Genomic DNA, 23,570 nt, shown 5'->3' with positions numbered 1-23,570 from the left:
TGCTTCTGCAGCCCTAGGACATGATTAAGGGGACTAGTGTCTCTGAATAGACTATTGTGTGGCCCAAACTTCAATAAAAACATTGACGTTTAAACTGAACTCATACACAATATTAGTGCCACTGATCTGCTATTTTATCACAAATTAATAAGCAACCCAGCTGGACAAACTGGAGGCATATGTGTTCCACAAGTTTTATTTGGTAAAAATTTGAAGTTTTGGTGACCAAATGATAGATAAAAGTGCACGTATGCCCATCTAACACATTAAGGTGATGGGCTAGGAAACCTGTCCCCTTGGCAGTGGACTGCATGAAACGGGCTCATCCACGAGTAGGAAAGGGAGGTGCATCACTTAAACAGTAAATAATGGCAAAAACATGGATATCTCAGCTATTCATGAAGAAACCAGTGCAGCTATATTCAGTATGTGTAAATTTTGTCAAGATAACTTTTGCTGAACGATGTCCGGAATGCCGGATGACCAATCCATTGCTGATGAACGTCAGCATTAGCAGATCTAGACAGGAAGTCTAATCTGCACAAAAAACAGACCAGTGGAGCATGACAGGATAACATTAGCTAGTAAAATGAGTCAGTTCATTAAACTTACCAAATGTGGTGCCCAACAACACAGAAATTTAGTAGCTTTGTACGAGATCTTAAGTATTTCATTTTATTTCTGCCTTCGCTGAGATGCTCATCGGTGTAATCAATGGCATAAGAGTTTGATATTGAGTGGGATACAATAATTAAAATGCATAGGCAACAGTGTGTTTTGGTTTTGACATTAGGACCGGCCCTCTGCCCTCCCCAGACATACACAGTACTGCCCCAATATTGGTAAGAACATGTTCCTACTGTCCATAGCCAAATCTACACGCCTGCACAAAAGTCAGTTTACTGAGGGAGACAAAGCAAAATTAAATATTGGAGGGTGCACATAACCTCCTGTAGTCAGATGTATTTAGAAAATTCATTATTCATTCAGGTTCCATTTTAGTGGGTGAATGCTGTTTCCACCTTAGAAAAATAGAATGCTCCCTTTACAGATATGACCTTTGAACCATGGTGTCAATTCAGATTGAAAAAGCTCTGTATTCACTGAAATGCAGAAGGTAATTCACACCTGAATTTTTACTTGGTAGGCCTGTAATAATTACAGACTTGGCATGTTCTTACTGGATGAAAATTACCATTAATTGTATAGGGTTTATAATACATGGTGACAATCCATTTCAAATTCAAAATGAACTCAAATTGAGTCGGTCCAGTCCAAGCTCCTTTATCCTTTTTTTTCTTCCAGGGTGTTTTTGTAAGGAAATAACGAAATTTTCTTTGATTTCTGTGGTCCTTGAAGTTGCCATTTCCTGAAACTGCCAGTCAGCTATCTTGCTAAGGATCACAAGTGACAATTCCAGTTTGCTGCCAATGAAAGTGGGAGTGTTTGGGCTGCAGAGAGATGTGCCCCATGGAAAATCTGAATAAAGCAATTAGAGAGCAGCCACAGGTCCACCTACAGCAAAACAGCCCCAGAGCATCCGTGATCCAGCAGCGGGAACCAGGAGCTTCTCCTTGTGAGTGGTCAACCTTTGTTCACCAAGCGTGTCTATGGTGTGCATGACCAAAAAGCTCAACCATCAGACCACAACATACATTTCCAGTTGTAATTACGACACCTGGCATTTTGTGGCATTCTCTCAGGAATGGCTTCTTTCAAGAAATTCTTCCAATATTTCATTTGACAATCTATTTTGAAATATTAAAGCCCCAAGATTCAAGCAAACAATACAGGTCAGAAACTGTGATTTGGGCTAGTATGCTGATAAGTCCCCTTCCAGGTAAATTTCCAACTGTTCCATGCTCAGTTTTTATATAATTGCCCTGATTGTGCTCAGTGGTGTTTTTTGTCTAACAATTTCTCAATCTTTCTATAGCTGTCACCTAATTTATAAACATTAGCAACCTTTAATCTCACTTGAGTCTTATGATTTATCAATGTTGATGAATGACAAAGGGATTTTGTGTGTGACTGTCACGCCCGGCTCGTCCGATCCTCCTGTGTGCCACGCCCCCCTCGTTACCTCGTGTTAATTCCCGATTGTGATCACCTGTTGGCTGTTATTTTCGGCTTGTCCTGTGTATTTAGTCCGCGTCTGAGTCCGTTTTCCCTAGGTCTGTCATTAACGTGAGTTTGGCGTGTGCTTCCCTGTGTCCTGTCTACCTTAATAAACCCCGTTCTACTCATATTTTACGGCTCTCTCGCCTGCTTCCCCGCTCGCCTGCACGCAGTCATCACAGTGACGTCATTTGTGTACCCCAGGGAAACAGGGAATGGCCATATACAACGCATGACTTCTTTTGCAACAGGAGCAATACAAAGACATTTTTTTCACTAAGGATGTAAATATCTTTGCTGTTAGTTAAGGTATTCTTCAGTGATGCCAACAATTTGGCTCCCCATGCGCATGAAAGATTGCTCAATTGTGAATGCAGTGGTACCTCAGAACTCCGGATCGAATCCTAAAAAGTTTGAGTTGTGATCGAATTTTCACCATAAGAAATAATGGAAACCAATTAATTGGTAACAGGTGTTGTGCCCTAATCTGCCCCCCTGCCACGGATTGCCTCCCCTGACGTCATTGCTCCATTTAAAGGCAAAGTCGCTTCTCCAGCGCAGTAGAAACGAACGCTCGCTGTAAATTCATTTTCTTGCCCTAAACCGACTGAATAAACTCAAATTAGTTGTTTATTATGCCATTTTACAATCAAACCTTAAGTTATCATTCACAACCTCCTGTAATTCGTCACAAATGTGACGGTAACTTTTTCATTAAGACGCTACAGTAATGCTTTTCTTCTCGACAATGCTTTTCTTCTCGACAATGCTCGTCTGTGCAAATAGTCTCTTTCAGTCGCAAGAAAGGACTGATTTAGTTGAAAGATATTCTTGACACTTTGTTGAATCCGTTCTGCTGAAATTTTTCTTCTATTCTGTCGTCATATAATATAATACGGCGTTTAACTTCATACTCAGGCACTGTCACGCCTGGAAATGATCTAACATCGATCCACAAAACAAAAGTAATCAAAAGTCACCAAAATTTCACTACTCACTCTAAACCCCGTGTGTACATGACAGCTAACAAGTCGTATTGCAAATCGTCCATCCATAAGGAAAAGACTCTAGAGGGGGGGCATTCTATAGCAGGTCACCTTGCCACAGAATGCCCCCCCTGTCTAACTCTGGCTGGGAAACTTCCACATGCACCAAACTTGCACCAGTTACTCATATGTATCCCTTATATATGCTGTATGAATTACTTTGGGCTGGGCCATAAGGCTGGGATCCTAGCTGGGGGGGCATTTTATAGCAGGCCACCTTGCCACAGAATGCCCCCCCTGTCAAACTCTGGCTGGGAAAATGCTACATGCACCAAACTTGCACCAGTTACTCATATGTATCCCTTATATATGCTGTATGAATAACTTTGGGCTGGGCCATAAGGAAAAGATTCTAGCTGGGGGGGCATTTTATAGCAGGCCACCCTGCCACAGAATGCCCCCCTTGTCTAACTCTGGCTGGGAAAATCCCACATGCACCAAACTTGCACCAGTTACTCATATGTATCCCTTATATATGCTGTATGAATTACTTTGGGCTGGGCCATAAGGAAAAGATTCTAGCTGGGGGGGCATTTTATAGCAAGCCACCCTGCCACAGAATGCCCCCCCTGTCTAACTCTGGCTGGGAAACTTCCACATGCACCAAACTTGCACCAGTTACTCATATGTATCCCTTATATATGCTGTATGAATTACTTTGGGCTGGGCCATAAGGCTGGGATCCTAGCTGGGGGGGCATTTTATAGCAGGCCACCTTGCCACAGAATGCCCCCCCTGTCAAACTCTGGCTGGGAAAATGCTACATGCACCAAACTTGCACCAGTTACTCATATGTATCCCTTATATATGCTGTATGAATAACTTTGGGCTGGGCCATAAGGAAAAGATTCTAGCTGGGGGGGCATTTTATAGCAGGCCACCCTGCCACAGAATGCCCCCCCTGTCAAACTCTGGCTGGGAAAATGCTACATGCACCAAACTTGCACCAGTTACTCATATGTATCCCTTATATATGCTGTATGAATAACTTTGGGCTGGGCCATAAGGAAAAGATTCTAGCTGGGGGGGCATTTTATAGCAGGCCACCCTGCCACAGAATGCCCCCCTTGTCTAACTCTGGCTGGGAAAATCCCACATGCACCAAACTTGCACCAGTTACTCATATGTATCCCTTATATATGCTGTATGAATTACTTTGGGCTGGGCCATAAGGAAAAGATTCTAGCTGGGGGGGCATTTTATAGCAAGCCACCCTGCCACAGAATGCCCCCCCTGTCTAACTCTGGCTGGGAAACTTCCACATGCACCAAACTTGCACCAGTTACTCATATGTATCCCTTATATATGCTGTATGAATTACTTTGGGCTGGGCCATAAGGCTGGGATCCTAGCTGGGGGGGCATTTTATAGCAGGCCACCTTGCCACAGAATGCCCCCCCTGTCAAACTCTGGCTGGGAAAATGCTACATGCACCAAACTTGCACCAGTTACTCATATGTATCCCTTATATATGCTGTATGAATAACTTTGGGCTGGGCCATAAGGAAAAGATTCTAGCTGGGGGGGCATTTTATAGCAGGCCACCCTGCCACAGAATGCCCCCCTTGTCTAACTCTGGCTGGGAAAATCCCACATGCACCAAACTTGCACCAGTTACTCATATGTATCCCTTATATATGCTGTATGAATTACTTTGGGCTGGGCCATAAGGAAAAGATTCTAGCTGGGGGGGCATTTTATAGCAAGCCACCCTGCCACAGAATGCCCCCCCTGTCTAACTCTGGCTGGGAAAATGCTAAATGCACCAAACTTGCACCAGTTACTCATATGTATCCCTTATATATGCTGTATGAATTACTTTGGGCTGGGCCATAAGGCTGGGATTCTAGCTGGGGGGGCATTTTATAGCAGGCCACCTTGCCACAGAATGCCCCCCCTGTCAAACTCTGGCTGGGAAAATGCTACATGCACCAAACTTGCACCAGTTACTCATATGTATCCCTTATATATGCTGTATGAATTACTTTGGGCTGGGCCATAAGGAAAAGATTCTAGCTGGGGGGGCATTTTATAGCAGGCCACCCTGCCACAGAATGCCCCCCTTGTCTAACTCTGGCTGGGAAAATCCCACATGCACCAAACTTGCACCAGTTACTCATATTTATCCCTTATATATGCTGTATGAATTACTTTGGGCTGGGCCATAAGGAAAAGATTCTAGCTGGGGGGGCATTTTATAGCAAGCCACCCTGCCACAGAATGCCCCCCCTGTCTAACTCTGGCTGGGAAAATGCTAAATGCACCAAACTTGCACCAGTTACTCATATGTATCCCTTATATATGCTGTATGAATTACTTTGGGCTGGGCCATAAGGAAAAGATTCTAGCTGGGGGGGGGGGGGGGGCATTTTATAGCAGGCCACCCTGCCACAGAATGCCCCCCCTGTCTAACTCTGGCTGGGAAAATGCTACAGTTTGATGCATGTAGCATTTTCCCAGCCAGTTAGACAGGGGGGGCATTCTGTGGCAGGGTAGCCTGCCATAAAATGCCCCCCCAGCTAGAATCTTTTCCTTATGGCACAGCCCAAAGTAATTCATACAGCATATACACTCACCTAAAGGATTATTAGGAACACCTGCTCAATTTCTCATTAATGAAATTATCTAATCAACCAATCACATGGCAGTTGCTTCAATGCATTTAGGGGTGTGGTCCTGGTAAAGACAATCTCCTGAACTCCAAACTGAATGTCAGAATGGGAAAGAAAGGTGATTTAAGCAATTTTGAGCGTGGCATGGTTGTTGGTGCCAGACGGGCCGGTCTGAGTATTTCACAATCAGTCATACATATCTGTGTGTATGTAACAGTGGTTATATAGAATAAGGGGACACGTGCACTGCGTGCGTACGTTAGCAAGTTATGATGGTTGCACAATTAATTTTTCCTTGGAAATAAGGGAACATCAGTGCTCTCGCTACGCTACCACGGCCAGGATGCTAATAATTACAATAACAGGCGAGCATTTAGCTTGATTAACTTAATCTGGTATTTTAACATTTTAATAAACCAACAAAGGCCAGATTAAGAATATTTCATATTGTTCGAAAACGTACCATTTTTACACTTTATTAGCACTAACTTAGCAATTAGTAATCGATTCCCCGGTTGCACTTCCCGTTGTGGTTGAGCGTGCATATAGCTAAGAGTGCACGTTCTGCAGCCCACTGTTGCCAACTCCGCAGCAAGGAAAGTCGCTATTGGTTGTCCCAAAAGTCGCTAGAAATCGCTAAATGATCGCCTAATTTGCATAATGTGCATATAATTATAATGGACGCTGCAGGAGAGAGGAATAATGTCATGGGAGAACTACAAATGAACTTTCTTCTGTCGATTCATTTTTTTTATATCACAATTCCAACCCTCCTCCTTTATCCGAGCTTTGGACCGGTGTTCTGACGAGTTGAGCTACCTATGGAGACGTGCTATCGAGCCTTTCTGCGCATGTGCAGTTCCACTGTTTTAGGGGTTAGGGCAGGGGTGTCAAACTGCAGTCCTGGGGGGCCGGAGCCCTGTGTAGCTTAGTTCTTTCCCTGTTCCACCACAAATGATTCAGCTCAACAGCTATGTGGTAATTAGCACAAGAAGTTGAATCAGGTGTGTTAAACGAGGGGAAACCCAAAAATGTGCAGGGCTCCGGCCCTCCAGGACTGGAGTCTGACACCTGTGGGTTAGGGTTAGGGTTAAGGTAAGGGTTTTAGGGGGGTTAAGGTTAGGGTTATGGCTATCGATTAGCACTACGGTAGACTAACTCGACAAAGTATCTGAACTCGTCAGAACACCGGCAAAAGTGACCCCAAAGAGACACTCTGGCACAGTTACTTATTCTTGAAAACTGTCATTTAACTGTTTACTTGGTGGAGTTTTTGGCAATAAGCCAGGGCAGGATCAGCCAGTGGTGGCTTCGCGCGATTCAATTTGCAGTCTGGACGCGGAAAGGTCAACATCTCCTACTCCAGACATCCCAACCTGCAAAAACTAATTTCAGGGAGGTCCCCCCCGCCAAGAAGGGAAATGACTTTATTTCACACAAGAGAATTTCTACATTGGCCATATGTATAATTTTTTGTTAATTCATTTTTTCTAGTCAGCACACTAAATTTCGAAGGCTCCACTGAACCGATAACTTCGGTCCTCGAGAAGTTAAATAAAAGCCCGCCCGCACTGAAATCTGATTGGCTTATTTTGCTAAGTAGACCAATCAGGATGCTGTCTGTCTAGCACGGGCTACATGAACAGGCACACACGCAGGGATCCATACATACGCACGCTCTCTCTCTCTCTCTCTCTCTCTCTCTCTCATTCCGTCGTGCGCGCGATTTTCTCAAGTGCGCGATGGACACGTTACTGTCTGGCGCGCAAGCTCTTGTGTGCTTGCTCTAGTTTCCGGGACATTTTATTCAATTTGCAGGCATCAAGGAGTGTCACTACCGAAAATGTTACACCTACCGAAAATGTTACACCTACCGAAAATGTAACTTCCGCTACTACGCATGCGCACATTCATCACGCATGCGTCCACGAAACCACATTTTCTGGCACTTCTTTATTACGCATGCGTAATGTACACTTCCACAGGCCCGATACTGCGCATGTATTCACATTTTGTGGCAGACCGAGATTGCGTGATTCAGGCACAAGAGTGTCCAGCTGCAGACGCCTGTAGAGTGGAGCTCCACCGGAAATACGTGATTTTAAGGGGCGTAAAGTGGAGCTCCACAGGAAACACGTGACATGGAATTATTTTTACATGCCTGTGTTGACCAGCGGGGCCTCCGGGTTAATGCTGTCTGTTATGAGAAAGATTAAATTACTGGCACATGAGTGTGTTGATTGATTTTTTTTTTTAATTTAATTCTGTTTGTTGTTGCTGTCTAAATAAATTTAGCAGTTGATTGAATATAATTGTTACATGTTGATCATCATTTATACAACACATACAGTGCTGCATATAACTGGTACGCAAGTACGCATTCACCTTTAAAAGCGATACGTGCGGCAATCGATTGCTGTGACAGTGTAAATGCGTACGTATTTTATGTGCATTTGCGCTGATATGACAAGAAAATACCGTGCATTTCAACCTATATACCGCAAATGAAGTACGAATTAGCATATACAGGTTAAAATGCACAATAATTTCTTGTCATATCAGCGCAAATGCACATAAAATACGTACGCATTTGCGCTGTTCCAGCAATCGTATATAGTATATGTTTATAACAGTTAAGGCAAGACCAATATATATATTAGTAATGTGTATGGAAAGTAACATAATAGCAATTGCGTATGTATGGCATGTTTATAACTGCTCATCTTATGACCAATATATATATTCCACAAACTAGATCAGACCAGATATATATATATATATGTGTGTGTATATATATATATATAATAATTTCTCTAGCGTATAAATGAACAAAAACATACTTTTTTTACATTTTATAACTGAAATTCCGCTGTAACACACAGTTTGGTCACGTGTTTCCTGTGGAGCTCCACTTTACGCCCCTTAAAATCACGTATTTCCTGTGGAGGTGACATATTTCCGGTGGAGCTCCACTCTACAGGCGTCTGCAGCTGGACCCTTCTCGATTCAGGGCATGAACGTCGTGTATCATCATTCATTAGTCACGTACTGTATTGTGAGATGGGTCATTGATGTTTATATTTGTAGTTCAGCCGTCACTTTAGTGTGGTATTTAAACCATATTGCTTTGCCGATTGTAATATTTGCATCTGTGTGCGCGTTGTTTGTAGTGCCTGACAGTAATCTTACATAAGGTTTTTCCCAAGGGTATTGCTGAATAGATGCCTTTTCTTTAGAAAACGTAATAAAATTGGGGTGTATATCAATCTTGTGTACCCATATTGCTTATCAGGGGGCTGTGATATATGTACAGCATTTTCTAAAAAAAAAAAAAATCACACCAAAATAATAGTTAAGAACTTTTATTTGCACAACATAAACAATGTTTATGTTGTGCGGTTTGGCCCAAGAAAAAACAATCGGTCGTCTGTCAGAAACAAATATAATTTGCTTTATTTAGCACCACAAGACACAGCTGCCATAACTGACACGAGTGTGTGGTAATTACACTGATACAATTAAGAAATGAAATGACTAAGGAGAAAAAAAGCAGGCTTAGTTTAAGTAACTTCACAGCACATCGAACTGGGAGTAGTACATAATGGTAACATTAAAGTAATGTCACCTTTGACTGTAAAATTGATGGCCATACCCTGTATTTTACGTTGCTCCTTCTGAAGCACATTGGGCATTAAAGGCCTATGCGAAATAAAATCTTTTAAAGTCGAAGGACTCCATCATTATCCGGTTAAATCTTCTCTTTCTTCTCGCTGTCGACATTCTTATCAAAAATCAACAGACGATGAAATGTGACGCGATGCCGTAAAAATAGCATGCCTCCTTCCAGAAGTCGCAAGCGTGCGCATGCGTAGTAGCGGAAGTTACATGTTCGGTAGGTGTAACATTTTCGGTAGTGACAGGGACTGAGTCTGGGAGCCGCTATCAATATGCGGCAGACTCCCGGAACTTCCGGGAGACTTGGGATGTCTGCTACTCTGACTGCAGCTGGGCGGGGCTGCTGCGTGAGGACTGCCCGCCTGTGAATGCTTTGGGACGTAAGGGGAGCCCACGGCAGCACCCGCTGCTCGGTGAGAAGAGTATTAAGAACGATACGTGCTTCCACGTCAGAGTCTCCAATAACACTAGAAAAAGTCACTAGATTTGTCGCTAGTCGCTTTTTTGAAAACGAGTCGCCAGAGAGGTCTAAAAACTCGCTAAATATAGCGACAAAATCACTAAGTTGGCAACACTGCTGCAGCCATACCCTTATTTGCGCTTTCAGTTGACAGTCTCGGAAATCAGCTACCACGCCTTGAATCTCTGACTATAATTTCCTGTTTTAATTACAAAACGAGCAGAAAATTGCGAAGCGTGCAGGGATTTCAGAAGTGAGCAGAGAACTAAGAAGCGCGCAAGAAACGGTGAATCGAGCGCTCTTATCTGCGTTTCAAAGGCGCAGTGCGCGCTCGTACTGTCTGTTTTGCTTGGTTTATCTATGCGTCTGCGTTCTTGTATATTTGGCAGTGATCTCACTCCATAAGCCTGGCGTTCGCTGTGATAGCATCCTGCATGTTTACACTAACTGAATACATATATTTAGACAGTAAAAATACATTTAGACAATGATAGACAGTAACAGTAATTATTATTATATAATAAAATACATTTAAAAATAAAGATTTCTTATTCATTATTTTAATATTAATAATAAACCATTAATACATTTAATTATAATAATATTGGGACGGGACGGAGTCAAAGACGCAGACGTCAGGGTATCGGGGAATACGGGATTTAATTACAGGTAAGGCAGGCAAAACGCAGACGGACAATACAATGACCGGACTGGGGAAACAAACTTAAACGCGGACGAAATACAGAGGACTAATGAAAACAACCAGAAACAGCTGATCACACGGGGTTAACGAGGGGGCGTGGCACACGGAAGGAGCGGATAATCGGGGCAGGACACATTGTTTGGATACATTTATTTTCTTTACAAATTACTGTTTTGATAAATGTGCTTAGATGTGTTTAGTACAGTATATGCTGTTCTTGTTTTATCCGGTTCATTTTGTGTTTAAATGCTTAAAAAACATATTTAGGTGTAATTTTTTGGAACAGCTGTTGTGCCCTAATCTGCCCCCCTGCCACAGATTGCCTCCCCTGACGTCATCGTTCCATTTAAAGGCAAAGTCGCTTCTCCAGCGCAGCAGAAGCGAACGCTCGCTGTAAATTAATTTTCTTGCCCTAAACCGACTGAATAAACTCAAATTAGTTGTTTATTATGCCATTTTACAATCAAACCTCAATTCACAACCTCCTGTAATTCGTCACAAATGTGACGGTAACTTTTTCATTAAGATGCTACAGTAATGCTTTTCTTCTCGACAATGCTCGTCTGTGCAAATACAGTCTCTTTCAATCGCAAGAAAGGACTGATTTAGTTGAAAGATATTCTTGACACTTTGTTGAATCTGTTCTGCTGAAATTTTTCTTCTATTCTGTCGTCATATAATATAATACGGCGTTTAACTTCATACTCAGCACTGTCACGCCTGGAAATGATCTAACATCGATCCACAGAACAAAAGTAATCAAAAGTCACCAAAATTTCACCACTCACTCTAAACCCCGTGTGTACATTACAGCTAACAAGTCGTATTGCAAATCGTCCATCCATAAGGAAAAGATTCTAGCAGGGGGGGCATTTTATAGCAGGCCACCCTGCCACTGAATGCCCACTAATCTAACTGATCTAACATCCATCTACAGAACAAAAGTAATCAAAAGTCACCAAAATTTCACCACTCACTCTAAACCCCATGTGTACATTACAGCTAACAAGTCGTATTGCAAATCATCCATCCATAAGGAAAAGATTCTAGCTGGGGGGGCGTTTTATAGCAAGCCACCCTGCCACAGAATGCCCCCCCTGTCTAACTCTGGCTGGGAAAATGCTAAATGCACCAAACTTGCACCAGTTACTCATATGTATCCCTTATACACTCACCTAAAGGATTATTAGGAACACCATACTAATACGGTGTTTGACCCCCTTTCGCCTTCAGAACTGCCTTAATTCTACGTGGCATTGATTCAACAAGGTGCTGAAAGCATTCTTTAGAAATGTTGGCCCATATTGATAGGATAGCATCTTGCAGTTGACGGAGATTTGTGGGATGCACATCCAGGGCACGAAGCTCCCGTTCCACCACATCCCAAAGATGCTCTATTGGGTTGAGATCTGGTGAATGTGGGGGCCATTTTAGTACAGTGAACTCATTGTCATGTTCAAGAAACCAATTTGTAATGATTCGAGCTTTGTGACATGGTGCATTATCCTGCTGGAAGTAGCCATCAGAGGATGGGTACATGGTGGTCATAAAGGGATGGACATGGTCAGAAACAATGCTCAGGTAGGCCGTGGCATTTAAACGATGCCCAATTGGCACTAAGGGGCCTAAAGTGTGCCAAGAAAACATCCCCCACACCATTACACCACCACCACCAGCCTGCACAGTGGTAACAAGGCATGATGGATCCATGTTCTCATCTCTTTACGCCAAATTCTGACTCTACCATTTGAATGTCTCAACAGAAATCATCAGAGACTCATCAGACCAGGCAACATTTTTCCAGTCTTCAACTGTCCAATTTTGGTGAGCTCGTGCAAATTGTAGCCTCTTTTTCCTATTTGTAGTGGAGATGAGTGGTACCCGGTGGGGTCTTCTGCTGTTGTAGCCCATCCGCCTCAAGGTTGTGCGTGTTGTGGCTTCACAAATGCTTTGCTGCATACCTCGGTTGTAACGAATGGTTATTTCAGTCAAAGTTGCTCTTCTATCAGCTTGAATCAGTCGGCCCATTCTCCTCTGACCTCTAGCATCAACAAGGCATTTTCGCCCACAGGACTGCCGCATACTGGATGTTTTTCCCTTTGCACACCATTCTTTGTAAACCCTAGAAATGGTTGTGCGTGAAAATCCCAGTAACTGAGCAGATTGTGAAATACTCAAACCGGCCCGTCTGGCACCAACAACCATGCCACGCTCAAAATTGCTTAAATCACCTTTCTTTCCCATTCTGACATTCAGTTTGGAGTTCAGGAGATTGTCTTGATCAGGACCACACCCCTAAATGCATTGAAGCAACTGCCATGTGATTGGTTGATTAGATAATTGCATTAATGAGAAATTGAACAGGTGTTCCTAATAATCCTTTAGGTGAGTGTATATGTAGACTGCGTCATGAGCAATCTACCTGTCGGTTCATTATTCATGGAAACACTTAAAGAACAGTTGGTGGCTGACAGCGTTTGCTCTCATGTCATGGAATTGTGTGCAGAGGGATGGCCAGAGCATGCAAAGCTGGAACCTTTGCTGAGACACTTCTGGCCAGAACGAGCCATGCTGACTGTGATGGATGGATTGTTGCTGAAAGGCACTCACTTAGTTATCCCTTCAACATTGCGGAATGATGTGCTGGCCAAACTTCATGAGGGCCATCAAGGCATTGTGAAATGTAAGGCACGTGCCCTTACAGTCTGTGTGGTGGCCGGGTCTCAGTCAACAAGTGAGTGAAATGGTCTTAAAATGCAGAACATGCCTGCAGGAGCGCCACAATCACAGCGAGCCACTAACTATTCACCTGCCATGTTCTAATGTAGTTAAAATGATCAGGGAAAAAATTGCTAATCAAACTCTTCCTGACAGTTGATCTAAGAGTAAGGGGAAATGGGTATAAAATAGGAACTCGATACATTTAACACTAATTGTTATTTTTCCTCTAGATTTGGATCAAGGGATTGTGGATTTCCCATTGGAGATGAACTACAGGCTTTTTCTGTGACCAAAATGACAATTAATCCCTGTGGCAATCCAGACATGCAAGAATATTTAGAATTGGTTGTAGAAGAAAATGCACTACAATGGCCAGGAGACTGGGAGACAGCTACAGACCTATACATTACTCTTAAAGGAATTGCATGACTATAGATGTTATTTTTATTCAAGTTAAATCAAATGCTTCAGAACAGAAAAGGAAGTCACTCAGATATCACTGGAACAACTCTGTATACAGTACAATATTTGAAGAGTTTTTAACTTTAATAAAATTAGAAACTTGCATTGATTTGAAAATCTTATTTACATACGAACTCCTACAAGTCATTGATAATTTTTATATTTCAAATGCATCCAAAGCCTGGGGAATTCTGAATCCCAAAGTCCATGCGGGCCTTAAAAAGATTGTAGGAATCCAGAAGGGGCAATTTTAGAGTATTCGCACAAGTGTTAGCCATTGGAAATGGTGAGCTTGGTAGGAACTCTATATGTGGTGCTGGTGTTATTCCAGCAGGTGGAATTGTCATCAATCCCATGGCAAACATCAACACTTCTTCTAGGGAAACTCTTCTAGGGAGTTTTTTCTGTAGAGGAAAAAAACTTGCATAACGTCAGGCTGTATGACAAAATCTATTAAATATTAAAATTAGGGCTGTCAAAATTAACGCGTTAACGCGGATTAATCCATCATCATGATTAATCTGATTAAAATTTTTAACGCAATTAACCCATGTGCAGCACAGAATGATTAAAAATCCCTGAAATGTCTCTGTTAACCCATTTCGGGCAGTTTTAGTGCGTTCCATTTGCCCTCGGAACTCGTATTCCGAGTCGGATTCCGGAGTTTTGAAGCCGGAAGTGACGACATGCGCTCCAGTTTCTCGGAGATCCGAGAAATATTTCGGAGCAGCACAGAGGATCCCGAGTTCAGAATCCTAGATGGCTGCGCCCTTTATCAACAGAAGGGAAAGTTTTAGTTCTATACTGTTTAAGCACTACTTTCAACATTTGTGGCTCATTAAATCGGTCGCACACGCTATACCGTCCAAGTTATCTGTGGATGTATTGCTACGGAGTTTTATATGTAAAGCACCGCATGTAATGTGTTATCAACTGATATTGCTAACAATGGCAATTAACCAGGCTAGAATTGGACTTCATGGTTAGTTGGATTATTTGTCGGATTTACGGTAGTTCGTGCTAATTGTAAGCGAACGAAGATAAAGACCATTTAAACTGAGGTACTGTACCTTAAATCCGACAAGTTGTCCGGCTAAGCAAAAAATCTTGCTTTTTGATATGGGTACATGGTATTGCACTTCTGTGGCAGATGGAATGCATCCGACTCATGTTCAAGATGTTCAATAAACATGTTAAGTGCATATATATTCCCTTTTTTCTTGAGTGTGTTTGCTCATGCAAAATTAAATGTGATTAATATAGATTAAAAATGAATGATATTTAATCGTGATTAATCGAAATTAATCCACAGCAACCCTGTGATTAATCAGATTAAAAATTTTAATCGTTTGACAGCACTAATTAAAATGAATAATTTTAAATGACCAACCTTCACAGTCAAGAAGGTAGTCTGCCCAGAAGGACAATATTCTGTTTTCCTCCTGTTTTCTGTTGCTTCCTGGGGGGCTGAGGTCTGGCTTAAACAGATCTTCAACATATGAGGCGGTAAGTTTCTTGTTGGAGTGAAACAAAATGGAAGACAGCACATTTGGATGCTGCTGAAATGCCGTCAAGAACTGCAGGGTTGCAAGTCCATCTTTGAATCTAAAGACAAATCAAAGAATTGTTGCAAAATAAATGCATAAAAGCTTTGATAACATGTATTATACGTAGCAGGTTCAGATTACCTTTCAATAACTCCATGGTTTCTGTGGATGACATACCATTTCAGGTACTCCTGTATGACTGCATCCTTCTCTGCAAAGGTTTTAATGTGCCTAAAACATCCAGCAGTTTGGAACATACTGCTGTTTTCCAAAATACAATCTTGCACAGACTGCAAAGAAGTTGCATTTTGAATCTTTAAAAGAAAAAAAATAAAGTCACAAAACATTAAACACCCATATCCAACTTCATAAACTTGACACGTCATCTTAAATTACTACCAAAACAATAAAACTTGTTTCTTTTCTGTAATTACTTTTCCTACCTCACGTAGAACTTTCCCAATCTCTTCATCTGTAATATCATCTACAGTTGGACTGAAACAAGGCTGGCCTACAATGTGTTTCACCAAGTCCTTGGAAAGGAAATGGGGCCCAGGTCCTCCATGCACTATTGATACCGCAATTATTCTCCCTGCCAAGAAATACTCATCGTCCCTGACAGCTGTTACAAAATACAACACAAATGTCTCAATGTCACCTTGGTTTTAGAATACAGGTATCTTAAAGCAAGGCTTGATTGTTAAACCCTAATTTTTGCAACCTTGTAGTATTGATTAAAATGAAAGTGACTGCATACACACTGGCAGAATTGTATACAAGGTAACGGCTCAGTGGAGGGCCATCAAAAATTGGACGTTCCTTTAAATGACCCATCAATATTGTAAGAAATTCCCTCCTTGGTCCACCTGTATCGATACCATCTTCAAACTGTCCAGCATCGTCTGTGAACTTCACAAACATGTCATTGTTTGGCGAGTAGGAGCTGCAGTTGAATCCTCTGACAGCTCCATCCCAAACATTTGATCTGGTGATGTTAAATCTGCTGACATTTGTGTGATTTATGCCAAGTGATAAGTTCCCAATTACTTCAGCAGCTGTCACACAATTTGTCTCCCTGTAACAAGAGAAATGCATCAGTTTGTCTTATTTTTGAATGTTACAATTAAACTTCAATTACAGTATACTATTATATTCAGCTAAGCCCATGGTTTTAAGACTTACTCTACATTCCCTAAAAATTCATGACTTCCGCCAGCAGCAATGTCTTCATTCTCATTATCATCATCATCGTCGTCCTGACCATCCACAGGAGCATACAAATTTGTGTACATCCTGCAGAAGATTGTAAGAAACTATAAATACAGGCACACACAGGGCGAGGTGGGGGTGGGGCGTGAAATGAAAAGTAAAACACCACATACACACCTGTAGATGCTACTCTGATTAACACCACACCCAGAAACACTTGGGATAGCAGCATCATCTGAATCTGAAACAATTATGTGGGAAGAAAAGTAATAAATAGTGGTGCATAACACGGTAGAAAAACTACAGCCATGTAAAGGATGATACTACGGTGGATGTAACAGACTGGGAATTGAAATAATTTAAACAGACTGTGCCAATTTATATTTATTAAAAAGTTGAATACTACCTCTTGTTCTTCAGCTACAAAAGAACGCCATCACTGAAAATAAGACAATACATTTTGTAAATAAGAGTTCTAAATGACATTTTCAAGTTAAGAATTCCGTGAAATATGTACAGTACCATACAATTATGAACATACCATTGTCAAATAAATAAATTGTAGACTTCATATCTACTGAACTACACGTTACGCATTAACAATAATTAAGACAGGAAAGAATATTTACTTCGTTCTGCCTTTCGGAGTTGAACTCTCGTGATGTGGTTGCCATGGCTTAATATATTAAAGAAGAGACATTAAATCAAATTAGATGACCTTTATGATGCCAGAGATTTATTTCTTTGGGGGGGGGGGTAAATTGACTTACTAGTGTGTCAGCCAAGGAAAACTCATCTCGTGTGGCAATCACAACTTCAGTGTCAGACTCTGAACTGGAATCTTGACTACCTAAACACATTTCACATACCTGTAGTTACATTCATAACAAATCCCCCAAGAAAGAATTGTGTTAAAGGTATAAAGTTAAACTAACGTTTCTGAAATTCATCCTTGTGGCATATGTACAGAGTAATTCTGGCATATGACTTTCCTATTTCTTCTTTGTACTCTTTTAGTACAAAAAGCTTCTCTGTTCCTGGAATATTGACTATTTCTGAGCCATCTGGATACAGAAGCACATATGGGCCTTCCTTCATGTCTTTATTGAAGGTCTTCATCTTGGTTACAGCCAATATACACAGATCCCCTGCTGAGATATGAGGATCAGTGGCCAAAGGAAGGGTTTTCCCTCGAACCGGTCTCAAACTTCCACTGCTCAGTGACATCAAACCAATGTTAATCTGTAAAATGGATACAAAATAAGGTCCAAATGCTTAGATAAGGCAATCAAAATTCTCAGTTGTACGTTCCAAAATAAAAAAACCAACACAAGATTTGAAGGTTTGAATTTTTTAAGGCACTGCTGAAGTTGTATCAGGCTATACTATTCAGCGTCTCCTGGAGAACTGGCATCGTGTTTACATTTAATGAATTTCATATGGTCATACGTTGCGAAAATGTTTTGCTACATGAAGGGAAAAAAAACATCACAAATTGCGTTGCAGTACGTCCATTGTGCATTATGTAGTTTAGTACTGCGATCAGATTACACTGTGTATACATTCAAAAACTAACATGATCCCCGATTGCAGAAGGAAAATTTTCCAAAAAATAAAAAAAAGACTCCGGGATAAAGCACACATCTTGTTAAGTAAAGGACGGGAAGACCCGAGTAATCACCGCCAACGTGCAGTATCAGAGCACAAAACTGAACCGTTGAGTCCACGCCATGGGAAACGAAACACCCATCATGGTCACCATCGTTATAATGATCCGCTACAAGCTGCACCTTCAACACAAAAAACCTAAACCAACTTACCTGTACTTTCTTTTCTACCTTCTTTCCTCTTTGTCCTCCCTTACTGAATGTAAAGCTGGCTCTCTCATTACATTTCATTTTGCGGTATTCCAAAAACTGCTTGAACGTTTTAGTGCGGTCTAGAAAAGTGCACATTTTTATTATGTAAGTCATTTGCTCAGACGTACATTTTGAGTGAGTTACTCAATTCTTGAGTCACATTTTCCTTCCATTGGAATTCAGTCATTTTCAAAACCAGCAGATTTACCCTGCCTTTGAATTGATATATGAACGTTTTCGTTTAGCATATTTGTTGAATACTGTAACTTGTAAGCACTTCTGATGCTAACGTCTTAAATTTGTGGGTTTCTAACTGATAAGGTTAACGCTCGTTGGAGAAGACGGTATACGTTACAGTTCCTTTCAACATTCACATTAAACTACACAGTGTTTGTTAAAAAAGACATTTTAGAGAGATAAACATTAAAAGAAACCCAAAATATTGAACACGAAAGATCAAAAGCTATATATTATTAAGTCTGCAAGTAACGGTAGAATGCAGTTTGGGGATAGCCCGCTCTATGAGATACATACTGTAGGTATACTGTCCAATCAGTAACAAAACATTGAGATCGAATGAGTACCTACCTTTTCCGTTTTGAGTTAATGTTAAAGTGTTTTCTGATTTGTAAATTTGTTTTCTGATTTGTTAATTTGTTTTCAGTTTTTTAAGTTGTTTTCTGATTTGTAAATTTGTTTTCTGATTTGTTAATTTGTTTTCTGATTTGTAAATTTGTTTTCAGTTTGTTAATTTTGTTTTCTGATTTGTAAATTTGTTTTGCACTTCAGGGCTTCCGTACTTTATAGTTAAATACACTATATAAATTTACTGGGCTGGGAGTACGGGGTCATAGTGAGTTACTTAATTATGGGGCCGGCTCAGTGTTGCGTTTGCAAGATGTTTGCCCTTCTGGACGTTAGTGTCCAGTCGGACTTCATCTGCGAGCGATGTAAGCTAGTGGACTCACTCATGGTCAAGGTTCGCGACCTTGAGGAGCAACTGGCTCTCATCCAATGCAACAGTGAGTTAGATGAGCTAGTTGATACGCCTTTTAGGGAGATGGTGTGTACGCCACTAGCGGGGGGAGGGAGAATGAAGAGCAGATAGAGAGAGCTGGGTGACCGTAGGTCGTAGACGCAGGAAAAGGCGTACACACGTTACAGAGGCGGCATCACCTGAGGTGTCTGTGTCTAACAGGTTTCAGGTGCTTCCAGCTTTAGAGCCAGAAGGGACTGGGGAGGCAGGTGGGCCCTTGGGCACTGAGGAGCCCCTCTCCCCAGGAAGAGGGAGGTTGTGGTAGTGGGGGATTCAATTATTAGGGGAGTAGACAGTTATGTGTGCACACGTGATAGAGGGTCCCATACGGTGTCTTGCCTGCCTGGTGCCCAGGTAGGAGGCCTTCCAGATCGTGTGGACAAGCTTTTGGCCCCAGCTGGGGTGGATTCAGTTGTCGTGGTGCATGTTGGCACCAACGACATAGGCAAATTTATCCTGTTCTGCAGGATAAATTTATAGAAGTCGCCAATAAGCTTAGAAGCAGAACGTCCATGGTGGTATTTTCTGAAATACTCCCCGTGCCACGCGCAAGTCAGGCTAAGTTAGCTGAGATAAGGAGATTAAATGCGTGGCTAAAAGGATGGTGTAGGAAAGAGGGATTTAGGTTTATGGGGCACTGGAGGACCTTCTGGAACAGGTGGGACCTGTTCAAGCCGGATGGGTTGCATCTGAACCGGAGGGGAACCAGTGTACTGGGAAAGCGTATTTGTAGAGTAGTTGAGGAATGTTTAAACTAGGGACTGGGGGGGCAGGGAGGTTAGTTAAGTATGTAACTGGGGGGAAACGGAAAGCCCCAAAAAATCATATTATAAGTAGGCACTGTAATAGGCCTACCCTTTGTTGTCTGTATTTAAATGCCAGGAGTATTAGGAATAAAATTCATGATTTAGAGGCTCTTATCTCATCAGACTCTTATGATATTATAGCAATAACTGAAATGTGGTTGAGTGAAAAGGATGGACAAGAATATAATATGGATGGTTACACGTTGTTCCGTAAAGACCGTATAGGTAAGAAGGGAGGTGGTGTTCCAGTATATGTAAAGGAAAACTTGCAGGCAAGGGAGCTTACTGATATAAGTAAAAGTACGGAAGCTATATGGGTAAAATTAGATGCTAAAAACTCAAATAGCCTAATTGTCAGTGTTTGTTACAGAGCACCTAATATAGCTGCCGAGGAAAGCAGATTGTTATACAGTGATATTAGGATTATGAGCAATAAAAATGATGTGGTAGTTATGGGTGATTTTAATCTACCGGGGATGCAGTGGGACATTGTTGCTGGCTCTTCTGAAAATGAACTTGAGATGGTGGAATTAGTACAGGATTGTTTTTTTACTCAGTTTGTTAACACCCCTACCAGGGGAGATGCCATTCTTGATCTTGTTTCCTCTAATAACCAGGACAGGATTGGTAAATGAGACGTTTTAGAACCACTTGACAATAGCGATCATAACATGGTTAAATTTGAGGTTAAGTTTAGTGCCCGAAGAGCAAAGTCCAAATAAAAAATATATAATGTTTGGAAGGCTAACTTCAATTGTATGAGATTAAAACTAGAAACTGTGAACTGGATGGAGTTAAATAACAAAACTGTTGAAGAGGCATGGGAATTTTTTAAAAGCACATTATTGCAAGTGCAAGAGGACTTCATACCTGTTTCCAGCAAGAATAAATCTAGGAAATTGCAACCTAGGTGATTTACTAGGGAAATAAAGTATAAAGTAAGGAGGAAAAGGGCTTTGTTCCAGAAATGGAAAATAACTGATGATGACAGAATAAAGCAAGAGTATCTAAATCTACAGGCTGAATTAAAAAATTACATTAGACGAGCTAAAAGGAATGTCGAAAAGGAAGATCGCATTGGAGGCTAAGGATGACGTTAAAAGTTTCTTCCAGTATTTTAACTCTAAAAGAGCTCTAAAGGCTGAAATTACTAATCTGCAGGATAGTAAGGGTCTTATAATTGAAAATGACATTGATATAGTAAATGAGTTCAATGACAGTTTTGCACGGGTATTCACTGTTGAGGACACTAGTAACTTACCAGTTCTTATTACTACTACAACATCGTCTATAACTAATATATACACTCACCAGAGCATGTGAGCGGAGCGGTGAGAATTTCCGCTCCTCGCTCACGAGGCTGTTGGCTCCGCCCGCTCCTCCGCTCTAATTCGCACTAAGCCGCTCCGCTCAACACCGCTCCTCGCTCCACTAAAATGTCCTCCCGCTCCAGTCAAATCGCTCCACGCTCGCTCCAATTTAAAAGAGGAACAAATGATCTGCATGCCTAACAAATGTCACCTTAAACCGAAGCCTTATGTCATAAAGAAATATGAGCAACGGCAACATTGCCAGTCAGAACAAAAATATTTATTTTTAAGCAACCTATCGGCAACAACGGACAGGTTTGGAAATGGCATTCCACACAAAAATAGGCTTAAAAATAAAGGAATCAGTGGGTTTAATAGCCTAAAGAATATACAGACACGTTTTAAATTCCTCAATTTTTTTCTGTTGATGCAGCACGTCTCTAAAATAAAATTTGCGAATTCCATCTCGGCCAATTTGTGTAACAGTCTTGATAATTGTACAGGTGAATTCTGGGTAGATTTGGGCACGCCTCAGAATTGTAGTGTGAGCGGTATTGGAGCGAAATTGGAGCGAGACAAAGCGACCGCTCCAGCCTTAATTAGAAAACCTGCTCCGCGCTCTGACCAAATTCCGCCCGCTCCGCTCCTCACTCACGCTCCGCTCCGCTCGGCTCCGCTCACATGCTCTGACACTCACCTAAAGGATTATTAGGAACACCATACTAATACGGTGTTTGACCCCATTTCGCCTTCAGAACTGCCTTAATTCTACGTGGCATTGATTCAACAAGGTGCTGAAAGCATTCTTTAGAAATGTTGGCCCATATTGATAGGATAACATCTTGCAGTTGATGGAGATTTGTGGGATGCACATCCAGGGCACGAAGCTCCCGTTCCACCACATCCCAAAGATGCTCTATTGGGTTGAGATCTGGTGACTGTGGGGGCCATTTTAGTACAGTGAACTCATTGTCATGTTCAAGAAACCAATTTGAAATGATTCGAGCTTTATGACATGGTGCATTATCCTGCTGGAAGTAGCCATCAGAGGATGGGTACATGGTGGTCATAAAGGGATGGACATGGTCAGAAACAATGCTCAGGTAGGCCGTGGCATTTAAACGATGCCCAATTGGCACTAAGGGGCCTAAAGTGTGCCAAGAAAACATCCCCCACACCATTACACCACCACCACCAGCCTGCACAGTGGTAACAAGGCATGATGGATCCAAGTTCTCATCTCTTTACGCCAAATTCTGACTCTACCATTTGAATGTCTCAACAGAAATCATCAGAGACTCATCAGACCAGGCAACATTTTTCCAGTCTTCAACTGTCCAATTTTGGTGAGCTCGTGCAAATTGTAGCCTCTTTTTCCTATTTGTAGTGGAGATGAGTGGTACCCGGTGGGGTCTTCTGCTGTTGTAGCCCATCCGCCTCAAGGTTGTGCGTGTTGTGGCTTCACAAATGCTTTGCTGCATACCTCGGTTGTAACGAGTGGTTATTTCAGTCAAAGTTGCTCTTCTATCAGCTTGAATCAGTCGGCCCATTCTCCTCTGACCTTTAGCATCAACAAGGCATTTTCGCCCACAGGACTGCCGCATACTGGATGTTTTTCCCTTTGCACACCATTCTTTGTAAACCCTAGAAATGGTTGTGCGTGAAAATCCCAGTAACTGAGCAGAATGTGAAATACTCAGACCGGCCCGTCTGGCACCAACAACCATGCCACGCTCAAAATTGCTTAAATCACCTTTCTTTCCCATTCTGACATTCAGTTTGGAGTTCAGGAGATTGTCTTGACCAGGACCACACCCCTAAATGCATTGAAGCAACTGCTATGTGATTGGTTGATTAGATAATTGCATTAATGAGAAATTGAACAGTAATAGTCCTTTAGGTGAGTGTATATAACTGAAGCTGATGTTTTGCAAAGCCTAGCTAAGCTCAAAATAAATAAATCACAGGGCCCTGATGGCATCTTACCTATAGTGTTAAAAGAGATG

The 23,570-nt window shown here is 41.7% G+C and overlaps 2 long non-coding RNA genes across 2 annotated transcripts; one reads left to right on the top strand and one right to left on the bottom strand.

Annotated features, from left to right (window-relative positions):
* The first annotated feature begins 12,619 nt into the window (after positions 1-12,619).
* Positions 12,620-13,906, top strand: LOC111835637 (uncharacterized). Its single transcript, XR_011985029.1, has 2 exons — positions 12,620-13,348; positions 13,566-13,906. It is a non-coding gene; the product is annotated as an uncharacterized lncRNA (long non-coding RNA).
* Positions 13,762-18,518, bottom strand: LOC111841092 (uncharacterized). Its single transcript, XR_011985030.1, has 11 exons — positions 18,374-18,518; positions 17,489-17,795; positions 17,324-17,403; positions 17,183-17,229; positions 16,960-16,992; positions 16,731-16,794; positions 16,527-16,637; positions 15,788-16,419; positions 15,486-15,658; positions 15,188-15,402; positions 13,762-14,201 (listed from the first exon to the last, which is right to left on the bottom strand). It is a non-coding gene; the product is annotated as an uncharacterized lncRNA (long non-coding RNA).
* Between the last annotated feature and the right edge of the window lie 5,052 nt (positions 18,519-23,570).

The sequence above is a fragment of the Paramormyrops kingsleyae genome, chromosome 23, assembly GCF_048594095.1.
Source record: "Paramormyrops kingsleyae isolate MSU_618 chromosome 23, PKINGS_0.4, whole genome shotgun sequence".
NCBI lineage: Eukaryota > Metazoa > Chordata > Actinopteri > Osteoglossiformes > Mormyridae > Paramormyrops > Paramormyrops kingsleyae.
This window is presented reverse-complemented; position numbering and strand designations above follow the sequence as displayed.